At 40.9% G+C, this 24,795-nt stretch overlaps 14 non-coding genes across 14 annotated transcripts; all 14 read left to right on the top strand.

Annotated features, from left to right (window-relative positions):
- Positions 1-393: 393 nt before the first annotated feature.
- trnal-cag lies at positions 394-476 on the top strand. Its single transcript has one exon. It is a non-coding gene; the product is annotated as a tRNA-Leu (tRNA).
- Positions 477-782: 306 nt separating this feature from the next.
- On the top strand, positions 783-864 carry trnas-aga. Its single transcript has one exon. It is a non-coding gene; the product is annotated as a tRNA-Ser (tRNA).
- A 1,358-nt stretch (positions 865-2,222) lies between these two features.
- On the top strand, positions 2,223-2,305 carry trnal-cag. The gene has a single exon. It is a non-coding gene; the product is annotated as a tRNA-Leu (tRNA).
- A 307-nt stretch (positions 2,306-2,612) lies between these two features.
- Positions 2,613-2,694, top strand: trnas-aga. The gene has a single exon. It is a non-coding gene; the product is annotated as a tRNA-Ser (tRNA).
- Positions 2,695-4,052: 1,358 nt separating this feature from the next.
- Positions 4,053-4,135, top strand: trnal-cag. The gene has a single exon. It is a non-coding gene; the product is annotated as a tRNA-Leu (tRNA).
- A 307-nt stretch (positions 4,136-4,442) lies between these two features.
- trnas-aga lies at positions 4,443-4,524 on the top strand. Its single transcript has one exon. It is a non-coding gene; the product is annotated as a tRNA-Ser (tRNA).
- A 3,183-nt stretch (positions 4,525-7,707) lies between these two features.
- trnal-cag lies at positions 7,708-7,790 on the top strand. Its single transcript has one exon. It is a non-coding gene; the product is annotated as a tRNA-Leu (tRNA).
- A 308-nt stretch (positions 7,791-8,098) lies between these two features.
- trnas-aga lies at positions 8,099-8,180 on the top strand. Its single transcript has one exon. It is a non-coding gene; the product is annotated as a tRNA-Ser (tRNA).
- Positions 8,181-9,927: 1,747 nt separating this feature from the next.
- On the top strand, positions 9,928-10,009 carry trnas-aga. Its single transcript has one exon. It is a non-coding gene; the product is annotated as a tRNA-Ser (tRNA).
- Positions 10,010-11,366: 1,357 nt separating this feature from the next.
- On the top strand, positions 11,367-11,450 carry trnal-cag. Its single transcript has one exon. It is a non-coding gene; the product is annotated as a tRNA-Leu (tRNA).
- Positions 11,451-13,196: 1,746 nt separating this feature from the next.
- trnal-cag lies at positions 13,197-13,279 on the top strand. The gene has a single exon. It is a non-coding gene; the product is annotated as a tRNA-Leu (tRNA).
- Positions 13,280-17,237: 3,958 nt separating this feature from the next.
- trnas-aga lies at positions 17,238-17,319 on the top strand. The gene has a single exon. It is a non-coding gene; the product is annotated as a tRNA-Ser (tRNA).
- A 3,562-nt stretch (positions 17,320-20,881) lies between these two features.
- On the top strand, positions 20,882-20,963 carry trnas-aga. The gene has a single exon. It is a non-coding gene; the product is annotated as a tRNA-Ser (tRNA).
- A 1,356-nt stretch (positions 20,964-22,319) lies between these two features.
- Positions 22,320-22,402, top strand: trnal-cag. Its single transcript has one exon. It is a non-coding gene; the product is annotated as a tRNA-Leu (tRNA).
- Positions 22,403-24,795: the final 2,393 nt, after the last annotated feature.

The following is a 24,795-nucleotide window of genomic DNA, read 5'->3' as shown; positions in this document are numbered from 1 at the left end:
ATAATAACACGATTGCGTTGAAATGACTCATTAAGCCATTTGTAAGGATTTCCCCCATGTGGACCTGTTGTCACTCTTACCCTGATGGTTGCTGATATTTCCAGACACTTTTTCAGTCTTATCTGAGGAATTTTATCATTTATATCAGAATGGCCATATTCTGATGCCAGTTTAGCGCTCATTCAATGACGATTTACTACTCTTTCCCATTGAAGGCCATATTGAGGTTAAATCAATGACTGGACTTTTTAATTTATAAAAACAAATGACTATTGAAAGTGCAAGTCAGTATCGTGCATAGTTGTTCTGGTCTCTGTGGTGATTTTAGAGCGTTGTTCATATTTCTACTTTTACCGCATACACTTTAACCCGATACCCAGTTACTGTGCTGTAGTCAGGATGGCCGAGCGGTCTAAGGCGCTGCGTTCAGGTCGCAGTCTCCCATGGAGGCGTGGGTTCAAATCCCACTTCTGACAGTTTTTTAGTGCCTCTCAGGAGTCATGCTGCTCAGCAGTAATAATAAGAATGATGAAATAACAACTTCACACAGTGAAATAACAATTCATAATAAACACTCTCAAATGCAGACCTTCTGGAGCTGAGCAAAGATCAAGGTTAAATAAGAAAACAGCTGGACTTAATAACAAATGAATGAGGGGAACATTTTGTGTTATTGCATTATAATGAGTTACTGCATTATCTTTCAGTTGTTAAATTTCACTTTCTGTAGGCTATGCCTGTTGGCCCATTCACTCCTAACAAGCCTGTTTTCTTCTGTCAACGTTGTCGTGGCCGAGTGGTTAAGGCGATGGACTAGAAATCCATTAGGATCTTCCTGCGCAGGTTCAAATCCTGCCGACAACGAAAATGCATTTTTTTGACCCCTCCGGAGGTTGAAGTTTAGTCGTGTTTCTTATACCAATCGCATCCTCTCAGATCTCCGCAAGTACATAGGGATTAGTTGTCCATTTGGGATAGGACTGCAGGCCATCTATCCCACTTCACACCTTTACACACCTGGTTATCCAGCCTTCTAGCTCTATAGGCCACAGTAGCATAGGTTACAGGTTTGTAGTCAAGCCACAGATTTCAGGTGAGATCCCATGATACACTCAACAATACAACAACACGATTCTCATGAATAACCATGAAGCCATTTGCTAAGATTTCCCCCATTTTGACATGTGGAAACCTGTTGTCACTCTTACCCTGACGGGAAGCTCCAGACACTTTTTTGGTCCTATCTGAGGCATTTTTAAATTCATGTCAAATTGGCCATATTCTGAAGACACTCTTATAGTCTGCAGGGTAATCGAACTGGCCACATCTAAAGTCAAGCCACAGGTAACAGGTGAGAAACCTTGTTAAACCCTAAAAGAAAAAGAAAAAACTTGATTGCATTGAAAATAACCATTAAGTCATTCAGGTCGCAGACTCCCCTATAGGCATGGTTTGAAACCCCCTCCTGACAACTTTTTAGCGCCTGCATGTCATGCACCTTTGTAAAATCCAGTTGAAAAATAAATGACTTAAGGTAACGTAAATGACACCTAGTTAATATGAGTAGTGAATAACTATCGTATTTTTAATATTCTGCAAAAACAGCTAGTTGATGAGAGGCTGAAAGAGAATTGCAAGAATCGCGCAATTTCACAGGCGGGCCCCAAACAGGCAAATAACAAAAATAATCTCGGAACGCAGAACTCGTCGGTCGTTGTCAGTGGATTGTATTGGCGGGAAGAACAAAAATATCGTCTGCAGGGTAATCGAAAGTCGCCGCATCTAATGTCAAGTCACAGGTGAGCTGCCTTGTTAAACCCTAAAAATAAATAATAACACGATTGCGTTGAAATGACTCATTAAGCCATTTGTAAGGATTTCCCCCATGTGGACCTGTTGTCACTCTTACCCTGATGGTTGCTGATATTTCCAGACACTTTTTCAGTCTTATCTGAGGAATTTTATCATTTATATCAGAATGGCCATATTCTGATGCCAGTTTAGCGCTCATTCAATGACGATTTACTACTCTTTCCCATTGAAGGCCATATTGAGGTTAAATCAATGACTGGACTTTTTAATTTATAAAAACAAATGACTATTGAAAGTGCAAGTCAGTATCGTGCATAGTTGTTCTGGTCTCTGTGGTGATTTTAGAGCGTTGTTCATATTTCTACTTTTACCGCATACACTTTAACCCGATACCCAGTTACTGTGCTGTAGTCAGGATGGCCGAGCGGTCTAAGGCGCTGCGTTCAGGTCGCAGTCTCCCATGGAGGCGTGGGTTCAAATCCCACTTCTGACAGTTTTTTAGTGCCTCTCAGGAGTCATGCTGCTCAGCAGTAATAATAAGAATGATGAAATAACAACTTCACACAGTGAAATAACAATTCATAATAAACACTCTCAAATGCAGACCTTCTGGAGCTGAGCAAAGATCAAGGTTAAATAAGAAAACAGCTGGACTTAATAACAAATGAATGAGGGGAACATTTTGTGTTATTGCATTATAATGAGTTACTGCATTATCTTTCAGTTGTTAAATTTCACTTTCTGTAGGCTATGCCTGTTGGCCCATTCACTCCTAACAAGCCTGTTTTCTTCTGTCAATAGTTGTCGTGGCCGAGTGGTTAAGGCGATGGACTAGAAATCCATTAGGATCTTCCTGCGCAGGTTCAAATCCTGCCGACAACGAAAATGCATTTTTTTGACCCCTCCGGAGGTTGAAGTTTAGTCGTGTTTCTTATACCAATCGCATCCTCTCAGATCTCCGCAAGTACATAGGGATTAGTTGTCCATTTGGGATAGGACTGCAGGCCATCTAGTCCCACTTCACACCTTTACACACCTGGTTATCCAGCCTTCTAGCTCTATAGGCCACAGTAGCATAGGTTACAGGTTTGTAGTCAAGCCACAGATTTCAGGTGAGATCCCATGATACACTCAACAATACAACAACACGATTCTCATGAATAACCATTAAGCCATTTGCTAAGATTTCCCCCATTTTGACATGTGGAAACCTGTTGTCACTCTTACCCTGACGGGAAGCTCCAGACACTTTTTTGGTCCTATCTGAGGCATTTTTAAATTCATGTCAAATTGGCCATATTCTGAAGACACTCTTATAGTCTGCAGGGTAATCGAACTGGCCACATCTAAAGTCAAGCCACAGGTAACAGGTGAGAAACCTTGTTAAACCCTAAAAGAAAAAGAAAAAACTTGATTGCATTGAAAATAACCATTAAGTCATTCAGGTCGCAGACTCCCCTATAGGCATGGTTTGAAACCCCCTCCTGACAACTTTTTAGCGCCTGCATGTCATGCACCTTTGTAAAATCCAGTTGAAAAATAAATGACTTAAGGTAACGTAAATGACACCTAGTTAATATGAGTAGTGAATAACTATCGTATTTTTAATATTCTGCAAAAACAGCTAGTTGATGAGAGGCTGAAAGAGAATTGCAAGAATCGCGCAATTTCACAGGCGGGCCCCAAACAGGCAAATAACAAAAATAATCTCGGAACGCAGAACTCGTCGGTCGTTGTCAGTGGATTGTATTGGCGGGAAGAACAAAAATATCGTCTGCAGGGTAATCGAAGTCGCCGCATCTAATGTCAAGTCACAGGTGAGCTGCCTTGTTAAACCCTAAAAATAAATAATAACACGATTGCGTTGAAATGACCCATTAAGCCATTTGTAAGGATTTCCCCCATGTGGACCTGTTGTCACTCTTACCCTGATGGTTGCTGATATTTCCAGACACTTTTTCAGTCTTATCTGAGGAATTTTATCATTTATATCAGAATGGCCATATTCTGATGCCAGTTTAGCGCTCATTCAATGACGATTTACTACTCTTTCCCATTGAAGGCCATATTGAGGTTAAATCAATGACTGGACTTTTTAATTTATAAAAACAAATGACTATTGAAAGTGCAAGTCAGTATCGTGCATAGTTGTTCTGGTCTCTGTGGTGATTTTAGAGCGTTGTTCATATTTCTACTTTTACCGCATACACTTTAACCCGATACCCAGTTACTGTGCTGTAGTCAGGATGGCCGAGCGGTCTAAGGCGCTGCGTTCAGGTCGCAGTCTCCCATGGAGGCGTGGGTTCAAATCCCACTTCTGACAGTTTTTTAGTGCCTCTCAGGAGTCATGCTGCTCAGCAGTAATAATAAGAATGATGAAATAACAACTTCACACAGTGAAATAACAATTCATAATAAACACTCTCAAATGCAGACCTTCTGGAGCTGAGCAAAGATCAAGGTTAAATAAGAAAACAGCTGGACTTAATAACAAATGAATGAGGGGAACATTTTGTGTTATTGCATTATAATGAGTTACTGCATTATCTTTCAGTTGTTAAATTTCACTTTCTGTAGGCTATGCCTGTTGGCCCATTCACTCCTAACAAGCCTTGCTTTCTTCTGTCAACGTTGTCGTGGCCGAGTGGTTAAGGCGATGGACTAGAAATCCATTAGGATCTTCCTGCGCAGGTTCAAATCCTGCCGACAACGAAAATGCATTTTTTTGACCCCTCCGGAGGTTGAAGTTTAGTCGTGTTTCTTATACCAATCGCATCCTCTCAGATCTCCGCAAGTACATAGGGATTAGTTGTCCATTTGGGATAGGACTGCAGGCCATCTGTCCCACTTCACACCTTTACACACCTGGTTATCCAGCCTTCTAGCTCTATAGGCCACAGTAGCATAGGTTACAGGTTTGTAGTCAAGCCACAGATTTCAGGTGAGATCCCATGATACACTCAACAATACAACAACACGATTCTCATGAATAACCATTAAGCCATTTGCTAAGATTTCCCCCATTTTGACATGTGGAAACCTGTTGTCACTCTTACCCTGACGGGAAGCTCCAGACACTTTTTTGGTCCTATCTGAGGCATTTTTAAATTCATGTCAAATTGGCCATATTCTGAAGACACTCTTAGGCTGCAGGGTAATCGAACTGGCCACATCTAAAGTCAAGCCACAGGTAACAGGTGAGAAACCTTGTTAAACCCTAAAAGAAAAAGAAAAAACTTGATTGCATTGAAAATAACCATTAAGTCATTCAGGTCGCAGACTCCCCTATAGGCATGGTTTGAAACCCCCTCCTGACAATTTTTTAGCGCCTGCATGTCATGCACCTTTGTAAAATCCAGTTGAAAAATAAATGACTTAAGGTAACGTAAATGACACCTAGTTAATATGAGTAGTGAATAACTATCGTATTTTTAATATTCTGCAAAAACAGCTAGTTGATGAGAGGCTGAAAGAGAATTGCAAGAATCGCGCAATTTCACAGGCGGGCCCCAAACAGGCAAATAACAAAAATAATCTCGGAACGCAGAACTCGTCGGTCGTTGTCAGTGGATTGTATTGGCGGGAAGAACAAAAATATCGTCTGCAGGGTAATCGAAAGTCGCCGCATCTAATGTCAAGTCACAGGTGAGCTGCCTTGTTAAACCCTAAAAATAAATAATAACACGATTGCGTTGAAATGACTCATTAAGCCATTTGTAAGGATTTCCCCCATGTGGACCTGTTGTCACTCTTACCCTGATGGTTGCTGATATTTCCAGACACTTTTTCAGTCTTATCTGAGGAATTTTATCATTTATATCAGAATGGCCATATTCTGATGCCAGTTTAGCGCTCATTCAATGACGATTTACTACTCTTTCCCATTGAAGGCCATATTGAGGTTAAATCAATGACTGGACTTTTTAATTTATAAAAACAAATGACTATTGAAAGTGCAAGTCAGTATCGTGCATAGTTGTTCTGGTCTCTGTGGTGATTTTAGAGCGTTGTTCATATTTCTACTTTTACCGCATACACTTTAACCCGATACCCAGTTACTGTGCTGTAGTCAGGATGGCCGAGCGGTCTAAGGCGCTGCGTTCAGGTTCGCAGTCTCCCATGGAGGCGTGGGTTCAAATCCCACTTCTGACAGTTTTTTAGTGCCTCTCAGGAGTCATGCTGCTCAGCAGTAATAATAAGAATGATGAAATAACAACTTCACACAGTGAAATAACAATTCATAATAAACACTCTCAAATGCAGACCTTCTGGAGCTGAGCAAAGATCAAGGTTAAATAAGAAAACAGCTGGACTTAATAACAAATGAATGAGGGGAACATTTTGTGTTATTGCATTATAATGAGTTACTGCATTATCTTTCAGTTGTTAAATTTCACTTTCTGTAGGCTATGCCTGTTGGCCCATTCACTCCTAACAAGCTTGTTTTCTTCTGTCAACGTTGTCGTGGCCGAGTGGTTAAGGCGATGGACTAGAAATCCATTAGGATCTTCCTGCGCAGGTTCAAATCCTGCCGACAATGAAAATGCATTTTTTTGACCCCTCCGGAGGTTGAAGTTTAGTCGTGTTTCTTATACCAATCGCATCCTCTCAGATCTCCGCAAGTACATAGGGATTAGTTGTCCATTTGGGATAGGACTGCAGGCCATCTATCCCACTTCACACCTTTACACACCTGGTTATCCAGCCTTCTAGCTCTATAGGCCACAGTAGCATAGGTTACAGGTTTGTAGTCAAGCCACAGATTTCAGGTGAGATCCCATGATACACTCAACAATACAACAACACGATTCTCATGAATAACCATGAAGCCATTTGCTAAGATTTCCCCCATTTTGACATGTGGAAACCTGTTGTCACTCTTACCCTGACGGGAAGCTCCAGACACTTTTTTGGTCCTATCTGAGGCATTTTTAAATTCATGTCAAATTGGCCATATTCTGAAGACACTCTTAGGCTGCAGGGTAATCGAACTGGCCACATCTAAAGTCAAGCCACAGGTAACAGGTGAGAAACCTTGTTAAACCCTAAAAGAAAAAGAAAAAACTCGATTGCATTGAAAATAACCATTAAGTCATTCAGGTCGCAGACTCCCCTATAGGCATGGTTTGAAACCCCCTCCTGACAATTTTTTAGCGCCTGCATGTCATGCACCTTTGTAAAATCCAGTTGAAAAATAAATGACTTAAGGTAACGTAAATGACACCTAGTTAATATGAGTAGTGAATAACTATCGTATTTTTAATATTCTGCAAAAACAGCTAGTTGATGAGAGGCTGAAAGAGAATTGCAAGAATCGCGCAATTTCACAGGCGGGCCCCAAACAGGCAAATAACAAAAATAATCTCGGAACGCAGAACTCGTCGGTCGTTGTCAGTGGATTGTATTGGCGGGAAGAACAAAAATATCGTCTGCAGGGTAATCGAAGTCGCCGCATCTAATGTCAAGTCACAGGTGAGCTGCCTTGTTAAACCCTAAAAATAAATAATAACACGATTGCGTTGAAATGACTCATTAAGCCATTTGTAAGGATTTCCCCCATGTGGACCTGTTGTCACTCTTACCCTGATGGTTGCTGATATTTCCAGACACTTTTTCAGTCTTATCTGAGGAATTTTATCATTTATATCAGAATGGCCATATTCTGATGCCAGTTTAGCGCTCATTCAATGACGATTTACTACTCTTTCCCATTGAAGGCCATATTGAGGTTAAATCAATGACTGGACTTTTTAATTTATAAAAACAAATGACTATTGAAAGTGCAAGTCAGTATCGTGCATAGTTGTTCTGGTCTCTGTGGTGATTTTAGAGCGTTGTTCATATTTCTACTTTTACCGCATACACTTTAACCCGATACCCAGTTACTGTGCTGTAGTCAGGATGGCCGAGCGGTCTAAGGCGCTGCGTTCAGGTCGCAGTCTCCCATGGAGGCGTGGGTTCAAATCCCACTTCTGACAGTTTTTTAGTGCCTCTCAGGAGTCATGCTGCTCAGCAGTAATAATAAGAATGATGAAATAACAACTTCACACAGTGAAATAACAATTCATAATAAACACTCTCAAATGCAGACCTTCTGCAGCTGAGCAAAGATCAAGGTTAAATAAGAAAACAGCTGGACTTAATAACAAATGAATGAGGGGAACATTTTGTGTTATTGCATTATAATGAGTTACTGCATTATCTTTCAGTTGTTAAATTTCACTTTCTGTAGGCTATGCCTGTTGGCCCATTCACTCCTAACAAGCCTGCTTTTCTTCTGTCATACGTTGTCGTGGCCGAGTGGTTAAGGCGATGGACTAGAAATCCATTAGGATCTTCCTGCGCAGGTTCAAATCCTGCCGACAACGAAAATGCATTTTTTTGACCCCTCCGGAGGTTGAAGTTTAGTCGTGTTTCTTATACCAATCGCATCCTCTCAGATCTCCGCAAGTACATAGGGATTAGTTGTCCATTTGGGATAGGACTGCAGGCCATCTATCCCACTTCACACCTTTACACACCTGGTTATCCAGCCTTCTAGCTCTATAGGCCACAGTAGCATAGGTTACAGGTTTGTAGTCAAGCCACAGATTTCAGGTGAGATCCCATGATACACTCAACAATACAACAACACGATTCTCATGAATAACCATTAAGCCATTTGCTAAGATTTCCCCCATTTTGACATGTGGAAACCTGTTGTCACTCTTACCCTGACGGGAAGCTCCAGACACTTTTTTGGTCCTATCTGAGGCATTTTTAAATTCATGTCAAATTGGCCATATTCTGAAGACACTCTTATAGTCTGCAGGGTAATCGAACTGGCCACATCTAAAGTCAAGCCACAGGTAACAGGTGAGAAACCTTGTTAAACCCTAAAAGAAAAAGAAAAAACTTGATTGCATTGAAAATAACCATTAAGTCATTCAGGTCGCAGACTCCCCTATAGGCATGGTTTGAAACCCCCTCCTGACAACTTTTTAGCGCCTGCATGTCATGCACCTTTGTAAAATCCAGTTGAAAAATAATGACTTAAGGTAACGTAAATGACACCTAGTTAATATGAGTAGTGAATAACTATCGTATTTGTAATATTCTGCAAAAACAGCTAGTTGATGAGAGGCTGAAAGAGAATTGCAAGAATCGCGCAATTTCACAGGCGGGCCCCAAACAGGCAAATAACAAAAATAATCTCGGAACGCAGAACTCGTCGGTCGTTGTCAGTGGATTGTATTGGCGGGAAGAACAAAAATATCGTCTGCAGGGTAATCAAAGTCGCCGCATCTAATGTCAAAGTCACAGGTGAGCTGCCTTGTTAAACCCTGAAAATAAATAATAACACGATTGCGTTGAAATGACTCATTAAGCCATTTGTAAGGATTTCCCCCATGTGGACCTGTTGTCACTCTTACCCTGATGGTTGCTGATATTTCCAGACACTTTTTCAGTCTTATCTGAGGAATTTTATCATTTATATCAGAATGGCCATATTCTGATGCCAGTTTAGCGCTCATTCAATGACGATTTACTACTCTTTCCCATTGAAGGCCATATTGAGGTTAAATCAATGACTGGACTTTTTAATTTATAAAAACAAATGACTATTGAAAGTGCAAGTCAGTATCGTGCATAGTTGTTCTGGTCTCTGTGGTGATTTTAGAGCGTTGTTCATATTTCTACTTTTACCGCATACACTTTAACCCGATACCCAGTTACTGTGCTGTAGTCAGGATGGCCGAGCGGTCTAAGGCGCTGCGTTCAGGTTCGCAGTCTCCCATGGAGGCGTGGGTTCAAATCCCACTTCTGACAGTTTTTTAGTGCCTCTCAGGAGTCATGCTGCTCAGCAGTAATAATAAGAATGATGAAATAACAACTTCACACAGTGAAATAGCAATTCATAATAAACACTCTCAAATGCAGACCTTCTGGAGCTGAGCAAAGATCAAGGTTAAATAAGAAAACAGCTGGACTTAATAACAAATGAATGAGGGGAACATTTTGTGTTATTGCATTATAATGAGTTACTGCATTATCTTTCAGTTGTTAAATTTCACTTTCTGTAGGCTATGCCTGTTGGCCCATTCACTCCTAACAAGCCTGTTTTCTTCTGTCAACGTTGTCGTGGCCGAGTGGTTAAGGCGATGGACTAGAAATCCATTAGGATCTTCCTGCGCAGGTTCAAATCCTGCCGACAACGAAAATGCATTTTTTTGACCCCTCCGGAGGTTGAAGTTTAGTCGTGTTTCTTATACCAATCGCATCCTCTCAGATCTCCGCAAGTACATAGGGATTAGTTGTCCATTTGGGATAGGACTGCAGGCCATCTATCCCACTTCACACCTTTACACACCTGGTTATCCAGCCTTCTAGCTCTATAGGCCACAGTAGCATAGGTTACAGGTTTGTAGTCAAGTCACAGATTTCAGGAGAGATCCCATGATACACTCAACAATACAACAACACGATTCTCATGAATAACCATGAAGCCATTTGCTAAGATTTCCCCCATTTTGACATGTGGAAACCTGTTGTCACTCTTACCCTGACGGGAAGCTCCAGACACTTTTTTGGTCCTATCTGAGGCATTTTTAAATTCATGTCAAATTGGCCATATTCTGAAGACACTCTTATAGTCTGCAGGGTAATCGAACTGGCCACATCTAAAGTCAAGCCACAGGTAACAGGTGAGAAACCTTGTTAAACCCTAAAAGAAAAAGAAAAAACTCGATTGCATTGAAAATAACCATTAAGTCATTCAGGTCGCAGACTCCCCTATAGGCATGGTTTGAAACCCCCTCCTGACAACTTTTTAGCGCCTGCATGTCATGCACCTTTGTAAAATCCAGTTGAAAAATAAATGACTTAAGGTAACGTAAATGACACCTAGTTAATATGAGTAGTGAATAACTATCGTATTTTTAATATTCTGCAAAAACAGCTAGTTGATGAGAGGCTGAAAGAGAATTGCAAGAATCGCGCAATTTCACAGGCGGGCCCCAAACAGGCAAATAACAAAAATAATCTCGGAACGCAGAACTCGTCGGTCGTTGTCAGTGGATTGTATTGGCGGGAAGAACAAAAATATCGTCTGCAGGGTAATCAAAGTCGCCGCATCTAATGTCAAGTCACAGGTGAGCTGCCTTGTTAAACCCTAAAAATAAATAATAACACGATTGCGTTGAAATGACTCATTAAGCCATTTGTAAGGATTTCCCCCATGTGGACCTGTTGTCACTCTTACCCTGATGGTTGCTGATATTTCCAGACACTTTTTCAGTCTTATCTGAGGAATTTTATCATTTATATCAGAATGGCCATATTCTGATGCCAGTTTAGCGCTCATTCAATGACGATTTACTACTCTTTCCCATTGAAGGCCATATTGAGGTTAAATCAATGACTGGACTTTTTAATTTATAAAAACAAATGACTATTGAAAGTGCAAGTCAGTATCGTGCATAGTTGTTCTGGTCTCTGTGGTGATTTTAGAGCGTTGTTCATATTTCTACTTTTACCGCATACACTTTAACCCGATACCCAGTTACTGTGCTGTAGTCAGGATGGCCGAGCGGTCTAAGGCGCTGCGTTCAGGTCGCAGTCTCCCTATGGAGGCGTGGGTTCAAATCCCACTTCTGACAGTTTTTTAGTGCCTCTCAGGAGTCATGCTGCTCAGCAGTAATAATAAGAATGATGAAATAACAACTTCACACAGTGAAATAACAATTCATAATAAACACTCTCAAATGCAGACCTTCTGGAGCTGAGCAAAGATCAAGGTTAAATAAGAAAACAGCTGGACTTAATCACAAATGAATGAGGGGAACATTTTGTGTTATTGCATTAGTAATGAGTTACTGTATTATCTTTCAGTTGTTAAATTTCACTTTCTGTAGGCTATGCCTGTTGGCCCATTACACTCCTAACAAGCCTGTTTTCTTCTGTCGAACGTTGTCGTGGCCGAGTGGTTAAGGCGATGGACTAGAAATGCATTAGGATCTTCCATGCGCAGGTTCAAATCCTGCCGACAATGAAAATGCATTTTTTTGACCCCTCCGGAGGTTGAAGTTTAGTCGTGTTTCTTATACCAATCGCATCCTCTCAGATCTCCGCAAGTACATAGGGATTAGTTGTCCATTTGGGATAGGACTGCAGGCCATCTATCCCACTTCACACCTTTACACACCTGGTTATCCAGCTTTCTAGCTCTATAGGCCACAGTAGCATAGGTTACAGGTCTGTAGTCAAGCCACAGATTTCAGGTGAGATCCCATGATACACTCAACAATACAACAACACGATTCTCATGAATAACCATGAAGCCATTTGCTAAGATTTCCCCCATTTTGACATGTGGAAACCTGTTGTCACTCTTACCCTGACGGGAAGCTCCAGACACTTTTTTGGTCCTATCTGAGGCATTTTTAAATTCATGTCAAATTGGCCATATTCTGAAGACACTCTTAGGCTGCAGGGTAATCGAACTGGCCACATCTAAAGTCAAGCCACAGGTAACAGGTGAGAAACCTTGTTAAACCCTAAAAGAAAAAGAAAAACTTGATTGCATTGAAAATAACCATTAAGTCATTCAGGTCGCAGACTCCCCTATAGGCATGGTTTGAAACCCCCTCCTGACAATTTTTTAGCGCCTGCATGTCATGCACCTTTGTAAAATCCAGTTGAAAAATAAATGACTTAAGGTAACGTAAATGACACCTAGTTAATATGAGTAGTGAATAACTATCGTATTTTTAATATTCTGCAAAAACAGCTAGTTGATGAGAGGCTGAAAGAGAATTGCAAGAATCGCGCAATTTCACAGGCGGGCCCCAAACAGGCAAATAACAAAAATAATCTCGGAACGCAGAACTCGTCGGTCGTTGTCAGTGGATTGTATTGGCGGGAAGAACAAAAATATCGTCTGCAGGGTAATCAAAGTCGCCGCATCTAATGTCAAGTCACAGGTGAGCTGCCTTGTTAAACCCTAAAAATAAATAATAACACGATTGCGTTGAAATGACTCATTAAGCCATTTGTAAGGATTTCCCCCATGTGGACCTGTTGTCACTCTTACCCTGATGGTTGCTGATATTTCCAGACACTTTTTCAGTCTTATCTGAGGAATTTTATTATTTATATCAGAATGGCCATATTCTGATGCCAGTTTAGCGCTCATTCAATGACGATTTACTACTCTTTCCCATTGAAGGCCATATTGAGGTTAAATCAATGACTGGACTTTTTAATTTATAAAAACAAATGACTATTGAAAGTGCAAGTCAGTATCGTGCATATTTGTTCTGGTCTCTGTGGTGATTTTAGAGCGTTGTTCATATTTCTACTTTTACCGCATACACTTTAACCCGATACCCAGTTACTGTGCTGTAGTCAGGATGGCCGAGCGGTCTAAGGCGCTGCGTTCAGGTCGCAGTCTCCCATGGAGGCGTGGGTTCAAATCCCACTTCTGACAGTTTTTTAGTGCCTCTCAGGAGTCATGCTGCTCAGCAGTAATAATAAGAATGATGAAATAACAACTTCACACAGTGAAATAACAATTCATAATAAACACTCTCAAATGCAGACCTTCTGGAGCTGAGCAAAGATCAAGGTTAAATAAGAAAACAGCTGGACTTAATCACAAATGAATGAGGGGAACATTTTGTGTTATTGCATTGTAATGAGTTACTGCATTATCTTTCAGTTGTTAAATTTCACTTTCTGTAGGCTATGCCTGTTGGCCCATACACTCCTAACAAGCCTGTTTTCTTCTGTTGACGTTTTCGTGGCCGAGTGGTTAAGGCGATGGACTAGAAATGCATTAGGATCTTCCAGCGCAGGTTCAAATCCTGCCGACAATGAAAATGCATTTTTTTGACCCCTCCGGAGGTTGAAGTTTAGTCGTGTTTCTTATACCAATCGCATCCTCTCAGATCTCCGCAAGTACATAGGGATTAGTTGTCCATTTGGGATAGGACTGCAGGCCATCTATCCCACTTCACACCTTTACACACCTGGTTATCCAGCCTTTCTAGCTCTATAGGCCACAGTAGCATAGGTTACAGGTTTGTAGTCAAGCCACAGATTTCAGGTGAGATCCCATGATACACTCAACAATACAACAACACGATTCTCATGAATAACCATGAAGCCATTTGCTAAGATTTCCCCCATTTTGACATGTGGAAACCTGTTGTCACTCTTACCCTGACGGGAAGCTCCAGACACTTTTTTGGTCCTATCTGAGGCATTTTTAAATTCATGTCAAATTGGCCATATTCTGAAGACACTCTTAGGCTGCAGGGTAATCGAACTGGCCACATCTAAAGTCAAGCCACAGGTAACAGGTGAGAAACCTTGTTAAACCTTAAAAGAAAAAGAAAAAACTTGATTGCATTGAAAATAACCATTAAGTCATTCAGGTCGCAGACTCCCCTATAGGCATGGTTTGAAACCCCCTCCTGACAATTTTTTAGCGCCTGCATGTCATGCACCTTTGTAAAATCCAGTTGAAAAATAAATGACTTAAGGTAACGTAAATGACACCTAGTTAATATGAGTAGTGAATAACTATCGTATTTTTAATATTCTGCAAAAACAGCTAGTTGATGAGAGGCTGAAAGAGAATTGCAAGAATCGCGCAATTTCACAGGCGGGCCCCAAACAGGCAAATAACAAAAATAATCTTGGAACGCAGAACTCGTCGGTCGTTGTCAGTGGATTGTATTGGCGGGAAGAACAAAAATATCGTCTGCAGGGTAATCAAAGTCGCCGCATCTAATGTCAAGTCACAGGTGAGCTGCCTTGTTAAACCCTAAAAATAAATAATAACACGATTGCGTTGAAATGACTCATTAAGCCATTTGTAAGGATTTCCCCCATGTGGACCTGTTGTCACTCTTACCCTGATGGTTGCTGATATTTCCAGACACTTTTTCAGTCTTATCTGAGGAATTGTATCATTTATATCAGAATGGCCATATTCTGATGCCAGTTTAGCGCTCATTCAATGACGATTTACTACTCTTTCCCATTGAAGGCCATATTGAGGTTAAATCAATGACTGGACTTTTTAATTTATAAAAACAAATGACTATTGAAAGTGCAAGTCAGTATCGTGCATAGTTGTTCTGGTCTCTGTGGTGATTTTAGAGCGTTGTTCATATTTCTACTTTTACCGCATACACTTTAACCCGATACCCAGTTACTGTGCTGTAGTCAGGATGGCCGAGCGGTCTAAGGCGCTGCGTTCAGTTCGCAGTCTCCCATGGAGGCGTGGGTTCAAATCCCACTTCTGACAGTTTTTTAGTGCCTCTCAGGAGTCATGCTGCTCAGCAGTAATAATAAGAAAGATGAAATAACAACTTCACACAGTGAAATAACAATTCATAATAAACACTCTCAAATGCAGACCTTCTGGAGCTGAGCAAAGATCAAGGTTAAATAAGAAAACAGCTGGACTTAATAACAAATGAATGAGGGGAACATTTTGCGTTATTGCATTATAATGAGTTACTGCATTATCTTTCAGTTGTTAAATTTCACTTTCTGTAGGCTATGCCTGTTGGCCCATTCACTCCTAACAAGCTTGTTTTCTTCTGTCAGCGTTGTCGTGGCCGAGTGGTTAAGGCGATGGACTAGAAATCAATTAGGATCTTCCTGCGCAGGTTCAAATCCTGCCGACAACGAAAATGCATTTTTTTGACCCCTCCGGAGGTTGAAGTTTAGTCGTGTTTCTTATACCAATCGCATCCTCTCAGATCTCCGCAAGTACATAGGGATTAGTTGTCCATTTGGGATAGGACTGCAGGCCATCTGTCCCACTTCACACCTTTACACACCTGGTTATCCAGCCTTCTAGCTCTATAGGCCACAGTAGCATAGGTTACAGGTTTGTAGTCAAGCCACAGATTTCAGGTGAGATCCCATGATACACTCAACAATACAACAACACGATTCTCATGAATAACCATGAAGCCATTTGCTAAGATTTCCCCCATTTTGACATGTGGAAACCTGTTGTCACTCTTACCCTGACGGGAAGCTCCAGACACTTTTTTGGTCCTATCTGAGGCATTTTTAAATTCATGTCAAATTGGCCATATTCTGAAGACACTCTTAGGCTGCAGGGTAATCGAACTGGCCACATCTAAAGTCAAGCCACAGGTAACAGGTGAGAAACCTTGTTAAACCTTAAAAGAAAAAGAAAAACTTGATTGCATTGAAAATAACCATTAAGTCATTCAGGTCGCAGACTCCCCTATAGGCATGGTTTGAAACCCCCTCCTGACAATTTTTTAGCGCCTGCATGTCATGCACCTTTGTAAAATCCAGTTGAAAAATAAATGACTTAAGGTAACGTAAATGACACCTAGTTAATATGAGTAGTGAATAACTATCGTATTTTTAATATTCTGCAAAAACAGCTAGTTGATGAGAGGCTGAAAGAGAATTGCAAGAATCGCGCAATTTCACAGGCGGGCCCCAAACAGGCAAATAACAAAAATAATCTTGGAACGCAGAACTCGTCGGTCGTTGTCAGTGGATTGTATTGGCGGGAAGAACAAAAATATCGTCTGCAGGGTAATCAAAGTCGCCGCATCTAATGTCAAGTCACAGGTGAGCTGCCTTGTTAAACCCTAAAAATAAATAATAACACGATTGCGTTGAAATGACTCATTAAGCCATTTGTAAGGATTTCCCCCATGTGGACCTGTTGTCACTCTTACCCTGATGGTTGCTGATATTTCCAGACACTTTTTCAGTCTTATCTGAGGAATTGTATCATTTATATCAGAATGGCCATATTCTGATGCCAGTTTAGCGCTCATTCAATGACGATTTACTACTCTTTCCCATTGAAGGCCATATTGAGGTTAAATCAATGACTGGACTTTTTAATTTATAAAAACAAATGACTATTGAAAGTGCAAGTCAGTATCGTGCATAGTTGTTCTGGTCTCTGTGGTGATTTTAGAGCGTTGTTCATATTTCTACTTTTACCGCATACACTTTAACCCGATACCCAGTTACTGTGCTGTAGTCAGGATGGCCGAGCGGTCTAAGGCGCTGCGTTCAGTTCGCAGTCTCCCATGGAGGCGTGGGTTCAAATCCCACTTCTGACAGTTTTTTAGTGCCTCTCAGGAGTCATGCTGCTCAGCAGTAATAATAAGAAAGATGAAATAACAACTTCACACAGTGAAATAACAATTCATAATAAACACTCTCAAATGCAGACCTTCTGGAGCTGAGCAAAGATCAAGGTTAAATAAGAAAACAGCTGGACTTAATAACAAATGAATGAGGGGAACATTTTGCGTTATTGCATTATAATGAGTTACTGCATTATCTTTCAGTTGTTAAATTTCACTTTCTGTAGGCTATGCCTGTTGGCCCATTCACTCCTAACAAGCTTGTTTTCTTCTGTCAGCGTTGTCGTGGCCGAGTGGTTAAGGCGATGGACTAGAAATCCATTAGGATCTTCCTGCGCAGGTTCAAATCCTGCCGACAACGAAAATGCATTTTTTTGACCCCTCCGGAGGTTGAAGTTTAGTCGTGTTTCTTATACCAATCGCATCCTCTCAGATCTCCGCAAGTACATAGGGATTAGTTGTCCATTTGGGATAGGACTGCAGGCCATCTGTCCCACTTCACACCTTTACACACCTGGTTATCCAGCCTTCTAGCTCTATAGGCCACAGTAGCATAGGTTACAGGTTTGTAGTCAAGCCACAGATTTCAGGTGAGATCCCATGATACACTCAACAATACAACAACACGATTCTCATGAATAACCATGAAGCCATTTGCTAAGATTTCCCCCATTTTGACATGTGGAAACCTGTTGTCACTCTTACCCTGACGGGAAGCTCCAGACACTTTTTTGGTCCTATCTGAGGCATTTTTAAATTCATGTCAAATTGGCCATATTCTGAAGACACTCTTAGGCTGCAGGGTAATCGAACTGGCCACATCTAAAGTCAAGCCACAGGTAACAGGTGAGAAACCTTGTTAAACCCTAAAAGAAAAAGAAAAAACTCGATTGCATTGAAAATAACCATTAAGTCATTCAGGTCGCAGACTCCCCTATAGGCATGGTTTGAAACCCCCCCCTGACAATTTTTTAGCGCCTGCATGTCATGCACCTTTGTAAAATCCAGTTGAAAAATAAATGACTTAAGGTAACGTAAATGACACCTAGTTAATATGAGTAGTGAATAACTATCGTATTTTTAATATTCTGCAAAAACAGCTAGTTGATGAGAGGCTGAAAGAGAATTGCAAGAATCGCGCAATTTCACAGGTGGGCCCCAAACAGGCAAATAACAAAAATAATCTCGGAACGCAGAACTCGTCGGTCGTTGTCAGTGGATTGTATTGGCGGGAAGAACAAAAATATTGTCTGCAGGGTAATCAAAGTCGCCGCATCTAATGTCAAGTCACAGGTGAGCTGCCTTGTTAAACCCTAAAAATAAATAATAACACGATTGCGTTGAAATGACTCATTAAGCCATTTGTAAGGATTTCCCCCATGTGGACCTGTTGTCACTCTTACCCTGATGGTTGCTGATATTTCCAGACACTTTTTCAGTCTTATCTGAGGAATTGTATCATTTATATCAGAATGGCCATATTCTGATGCCAGTTTAGCGCTCATTCAATGACGATTTACTACTCTTTCCTCTTGAAGGCCATATTGAGGTTAAATCAATGACTGGACTTTTTAATTTATAAAAACAAATGACTATTGAAAGTGCAAGTCAGTATCGTGCATAGTTGTTCTGGTCTCTGTGGTGATTTTAGAGCGTTGTTCATATTTCTACTTTTACCGCATACACTTTAACCCGATACCCAGTGACTGTGCTGTAGTCAGGATGGCCGAGCGGTCTAAGGCGTTGCGTTCAGTTCGCAGTCTCCCATGGGTTCAAATCCCACTTCTGACAGTTTTTTAGTGCCTCTCAGGAGTCATGCTGCTCAGCAGTAATAATAAGAATGATGAAATAACAACTTCACACAGTGAAATAGCAATTCATAATAAACACTCTCAAATGCAGAACTTCTGGAGCTGAGCAAAGATCAAGGTTAAATAAGAAAACAGCTGGACTTAATAACAAATGAACGAGGGGAACATTTAGTGTTATTGCATTATAATGAGTTACTGCATGATCTTTCAGTTGTTAAATTTCACTTTCTGTAGGCTATGCCTGTTGGCCCATTCACTCCTAACAAGCCTGTTTTCTTCTGTCAACGTTGTCGTGGCTGAGTGGTTAAGGCGATGGACTAGAAATCCATTAGGATCTTCCTGTGTAGGTTCAAATCCTGCCGACAATGAAAATGCATTTTTTTGACCCCTCCGGAGGTTGAAGGTTAGTCGTGTTTCTTATACCAATCGCATCCTCTCAGATCTCCGCAAGTACATAGGGATTAGTTGTCCATTTGGGATAGGACTGCAGGCCATCTATCCCACTTCACACCTTTACACACCTGGTTATCCAGCCTTCTAGCTCTATAGGCCACAGTAGCATAGGTTACAGGTTTGTAGTCAAGCCACAGATTTCAGGTGAGATCCCATGATACACTCAACAATACAACAACACGATTCTCATGAATAACCATGAAGCCATTTGCTAAGATTTCCCCCATTTTGACATGTGGAAACCTGTTGTCACTCTTACCCTGACGGGAAGCTCCAGACACTTTTTTGGTCCTATCTGAGGCATTTTTAAATTCATGTCAAATTGGCCATATTCTGAAGACACTCTTAGGCTGCAGGGTAATCGAACTGGCCACATCTAAAGTCAAGCCACAGGTAACAGGTGAGAAACCTTGTTAAACCCTAAAAGAAAAAGAAAAAACTTGATTGCATTGAAAATAACCATTAAGTCATTCAGGTCGCAGACTCCCCTATAGGCATGGTTTGAAACCCCCTCCTGACAATTTTTTAGCGCCTGCATGTCATGCACCTTTGTAAAATCCAGTTGAAAAATAAATGACTTAAGGTAACGTAAATGACACCTAGTTAATATGAGTAGTGAATATCTATCGTATTTTTAATATTCTGCAAAAACAGCTAGTTGATGAGAGGCTGAAAGAGAATTGCAAGAATCGCGCAATTTCACAGGTGGGCCCCAAACAGGCAAATAACAAAAATAATCTCGGAACGCAGAACTCGTCGGTCGTTGTCAGTGGATTGTATTGGCGGGAAGAACAAAAATATTGTCTGCAGGGTAATCAAAGTCGCCGCATCTAATGTCAAGTCACAGGTGAGCTGCCTTGTTAAACCCTAAAAATAAATAATAACACGATTGCGTTGAAATGACTCATTAAGCCATTTGTAAGGATTTCCCCAATGTGGACCTGTTGTCACTCTTACCCTGATGGTTGCTGATATTTCCAGACACTTTTTCAGTCTTATCTGAGGAATTTTATCATTTATATCAGAATGGCCATATTCTGATGCCAGTTTAGCGCTCATTCAATGGCGATTTACTACTCTTTCCCATTGAAGGCCATATTGAGGTTAAATCAATGACTGGACTTTTTAATTTATAAAAACAAATGACTATTGAAAGTGCAAGTCAGTATCGTGCATAGTTGTTCTGGTCTCTGTGGTGATTTTAGAGCTTTGTTCATACTTCTACTTTTACCGCATACACTTTAAACCGATACCCAGTTACTGTGCTGAAGTCAGGATGGCTGAGCGGTCTAAGGCGCTGCGTTCAGGTCGCAGTCTCCCATGGAGGCGTGTGTTCAAATCCCACTTCTGACAGTTTTTTAGTGCCTCTCAGGAGCCATGCTGCTCAGCAGTAATAATAAGAATGATGAAATAACAACTTCACACAGTGAAATAACAATTCATAATAAACACTCTCAAATGCAGACCTTCTGGAGCTGAGCAAAGATCAAGGTTAAATAAGAAAACAACTGGACTTAATAACAAATGAATGAGGGGAACATTTTGTGTTATTGCACTATAATGAGTTACTGCATTATCTTTCAGTTGTTAAATTTCACTTTCTGTAGGCTATGCCTGTTGGCCCATTCACTCCTAACAAGCCTGTTTTCTTCTGTCAACGTTGTCGTGGCCGAGTGGTTAAGGCGATGGACTAGAAATCCATTAGGATGTTCCTGCGCAGGTTCAAATCCTGCCGACAACGAAAATGCTTTTTTTTGACCCCTCCGGAGGTTGAAGTTTAGTCGTGTTTCTTATACCAATCGCATCCTCTCAGATCTCCGCAAGTACATAGGGATTAGTTGTCCATTTGGGATAGGACTGTAGGCCATCTGTCCCACTTCACACCTTTACACACCTGGTTATCCAGCCTTCTAGCTCTATAGGCCACAGTAGCATAGGTTACAGGTTTGTAGTCAAGCCACAGATTTCAGATGAGATCCCATGATACACTCAACAATACAACAACACGATTCTCATGAATAACCATTAAGCCATTTGCTAAGATTTCCCCCATTTTGACATGTGGAAACCTGTTGTCACTCTTACCCTGACGGGAAGCTCCAGACACTTTTTTGGTCCTATCTGAGGCATTTTTAAATTCATGTCAAATTGGCCATATTCTGAAGACACTCTTATAGTCTGCAGGGCAATCGAACTGGCCACATCTAAAGTCAAGCCACAGGTAACAGGTGAGAAACCTTGTTAAACCCTAAAAGAAAAAGAAAAACTCGATTGCATTGAAAATAACCATTAAGTCATTCAGGTCGCAGACTCCCCTATAGGCATGGTTTGAAACCCCCTCCTGACAACTTTTTAGCGCCTGCATGTCATGCACCTTTGTAAAATCCAGTTGAAAAATAAATGACTTAAGGTAACGTAAATGACACCTAGTTAATATGAGTAGTGAATAACTATCGTATTTGTAATATTCTGCAAAAACAGCTAGTTGATGAGAGGCTGAAAGAGAATTGCAAGAATCGCGCAATTTCACAGGCGGGCCCCAAACAGGCAAATAACAAAAATAATCTCGGAACGCAGAACTCATCGGTCGTTGTCAGTGGATTGTATTGGCGGGAAGAACAAAAATATCGTCTGCAGGGTAATCGAAGTCGCCGCATCTAATGTCAAGTCACAGGTGAGCTGCCTTGTTAAACCCTAAAAATAAATAATAACACGATTGCGTTGAAATGACTCATTAAGCCATTTGTAAGGATTTCCCCCATGTGGACCTGTTGTCACTCTTACCCTGATGGTTGCTGATATTTCCAGACACTTTTTCAGTCTTATCTGAGGAATTTTATCATTTATATCAGAATGGCCATATTCTGATGCCAGTTTAGCGCTCATTCAATGACGATTTACTACTCTTTCCAATTGAAGGCCATATTGAGGTTAAATCAATGACTGGACTTTTTAATTTATAAAAACAAATGACTATTGAAAGTGCAAGTCAGTATCGTGCATAGTTGTTCTGGTCTCTGTGGTGATTTTAGAGCGTTGTTCATATTTCTACTTTTAACGCATACACTTTAACCCGATACCCAGTTACTGTGCTGTAGTCAGGATGGCCGAGCGGTCTAAGGCGCTGCGTTCAGGTCGCAGTCTCCCATGGAGGCGTGGGTTCAAATCCCACTTCTGACAGTTTTTTAGTGCCTCTCAGGAGTCATGCTGCTCAGCAGTAATAATAAGAATGATGAAATAACAACTTCACACAGTGAAATAACAATTCATAATAAACACTCTCAAATGCAGACCTTCTGGAGCTGAGCAAAGATCAAGGTTAAATAAGAAAACAGCTGGACTTAATAACAAATGAATGAGGGGAACATTTTGTGTTATTGCATTATAATGAGTTACTGCATTATCTTTCAGTTGTTAAATTTCACTTTCTGTAGGCTATGCCTGTTGGCCCATTCACTCCTAACAAGCCTGTTTTCTTCTGTCAACGTTGTCGTGGCCGAGTGGTTAAGGTGATGGACTAGAAATCCATTAGGATCTTCCTGCGTAGGTTCAAATCCTGCCGACAACGAAAACGCATTTTTTTGACCCCTCCGGAGGTTGAAGTTTAGTCGTGTTTCTTATACCAATCGCATCCTCTCAGATCTCCGCAAGTACATAGGGATTAGTTTTCCATTTGGATTAGGACTGCAGGCCATCTGTCCCACTTCACACCTTTACACACCTGGTTATCCAGCCTTCTAGCTCTATAGGCCACAGTAGCATAGGTTACAGGTTTGTAGTCAAGCCACAGATTTCAGATGAGATCCCATGATACACTCAACAATACAACAACACGATTCTCATGAATAACCATTAAGCCATTTGCTAAGATTTCCCCCATTTTGACATGTGGAAACCTGTTGTCACTCTTACCCTGACGGGAAGCTCCAGACACTTTTTTGGTCCTATCTGAGGCATTTTTAAATTCATGTCAAATTGGCCATATTCTGAAGACACTCTTATAGTCTGCAGGGCAATCGAACTGGCCACATCTAAAGTCAAGCCACAGGTAACAGGTGAGAAACCTTGTTAAACCCTAAAAGAAAAAGAAAAACTCGATTGCATTGAAAATAACCATTAAGTCATTCAGGTCGCAGACTCCCCTATAGGCATGGTTTGAAACCCCCTCCTGACAACTTTTTAGCGCCTGCATGTCATGCACCTTTGTAAAATCCAGTTGAAAAATAAATGACTTAAGGTAACGTAAATGACACATAGTTAACCTCTCTGATCTCCCAAACCCGGATCCGGTATCGTGACTACAGCCTCAAGCTCATTACCATAACGCAACGTTAACTATTCATGAAAATCGCAAATGAAATGAAATAAATATGCCATCTCGCAAGCTTAGCCTTTTGTAAACAACACTGTCATCTCAGATTTTCAAAATATGCTTCTCAACCATAGGAAAACAATAATTTGTGTAACAGTAGCTAGCAAACAAAGGATTTAGCGTTAGCATTAGCGTTAGCATCCAGCACGCAACATTTCAACAAAAACATAAAAGCCTTCAAATAAAATAATTTACCTTTGAAGAACTTCTGATGTTTTCAATGAGGATACTCTCAGTTGGATAGCAGATGCTCAGTTTTTCCAAAAAGATTCTTTGTGTATTAGAAATAGCTCCGTTTTATACATCACATTTGGCTACCAAAAAAACCCCGAAAATTCAGTCCTCAAAACGCGAACTTTTTTCCAAATTAACTCCATAATATCGACTGAAAACATGGCAAACGTTGTTTAGAATCAATCATCAAGGTGTTTTTCACATATCTCTTCATTGATACATCGTTCTTGGACACATGCTTTCTCCCCTGAATCAAATGGTAAAGTACAAGCAGCTGGCAATTGCGCACCGAATTCCACGCAGGACACCAGGCGGACACTTGGAAAATGTAGTCTCTTATGGTCAATCTTCCAATGATATGCCTACAAATACGTCACAATGCTGCTAAGACCTTGGGCGAACGACAGAAAGTGTAGGCTCATTCCTTGCGCAATCACAGCCATATAAGGAGACAATGGAAAACAGAGCTTCAGAAATTCTGCTAATTCCTGGTTGATGCATCATCTTGGTTTCGCCTGTAGAATGAGTTCTGGGGCACTTACAGACAAAATCTTTGCAGATTCTGAAACTTCAGAGTGTTTTCTTTCCAAAACTGTCAAGAATATGCATAGTCGAGCATCTTTTCGTGACAAAATATCGCGCTTAAAACGGGAACGTTTTTTATCCAAAAATGAAATAGCGCCCCTAGAGATCTAACAGGCTAATAACATCAGCTGAAATGCACCCAAAACGTCCTCTGGTCCGGAAAAGTTGCGCATCAAAACTTCAAAATTACATATTATATGTCGACTAAACAGGTCAAACTAAGTGCAGAAGCAAGCTTTATGATGTTTTAGACACACAAAACAAACTTCAATCGGCCATCGTCTGCCCCTCTCTTGAGTGCTGGAACAAAGGAATGGCTGGGACCAATTCGCGCCCCTACGCACAGCCTATTTTCTCGTGGCACGCACTAATTTCACTCCCA

The sequence above is a fragment of the Oncorhynchus mykiss genome, unplaced genomic scaffold (genome assembly GCF_013265735.2).
Source record: "Oncorhynchus mykiss isolate Arlee unplaced genomic scaffold, USDA_OmykA_1.1 un_scaffold_492, whole genome shotgun sequence".
NCBI classification, from domain to species: domain Eukaryota; kingdom Metazoa; phylum Chordata; class Actinopteri; order Salmoniformes; family Salmonidae; genus Oncorhynchus; species Oncorhynchus mykiss.
The sequence above is the reverse complement of the archived record's forward strand: the minus strand, read 5'-3'. Positions and strand labels throughout refer to the sequence as shown.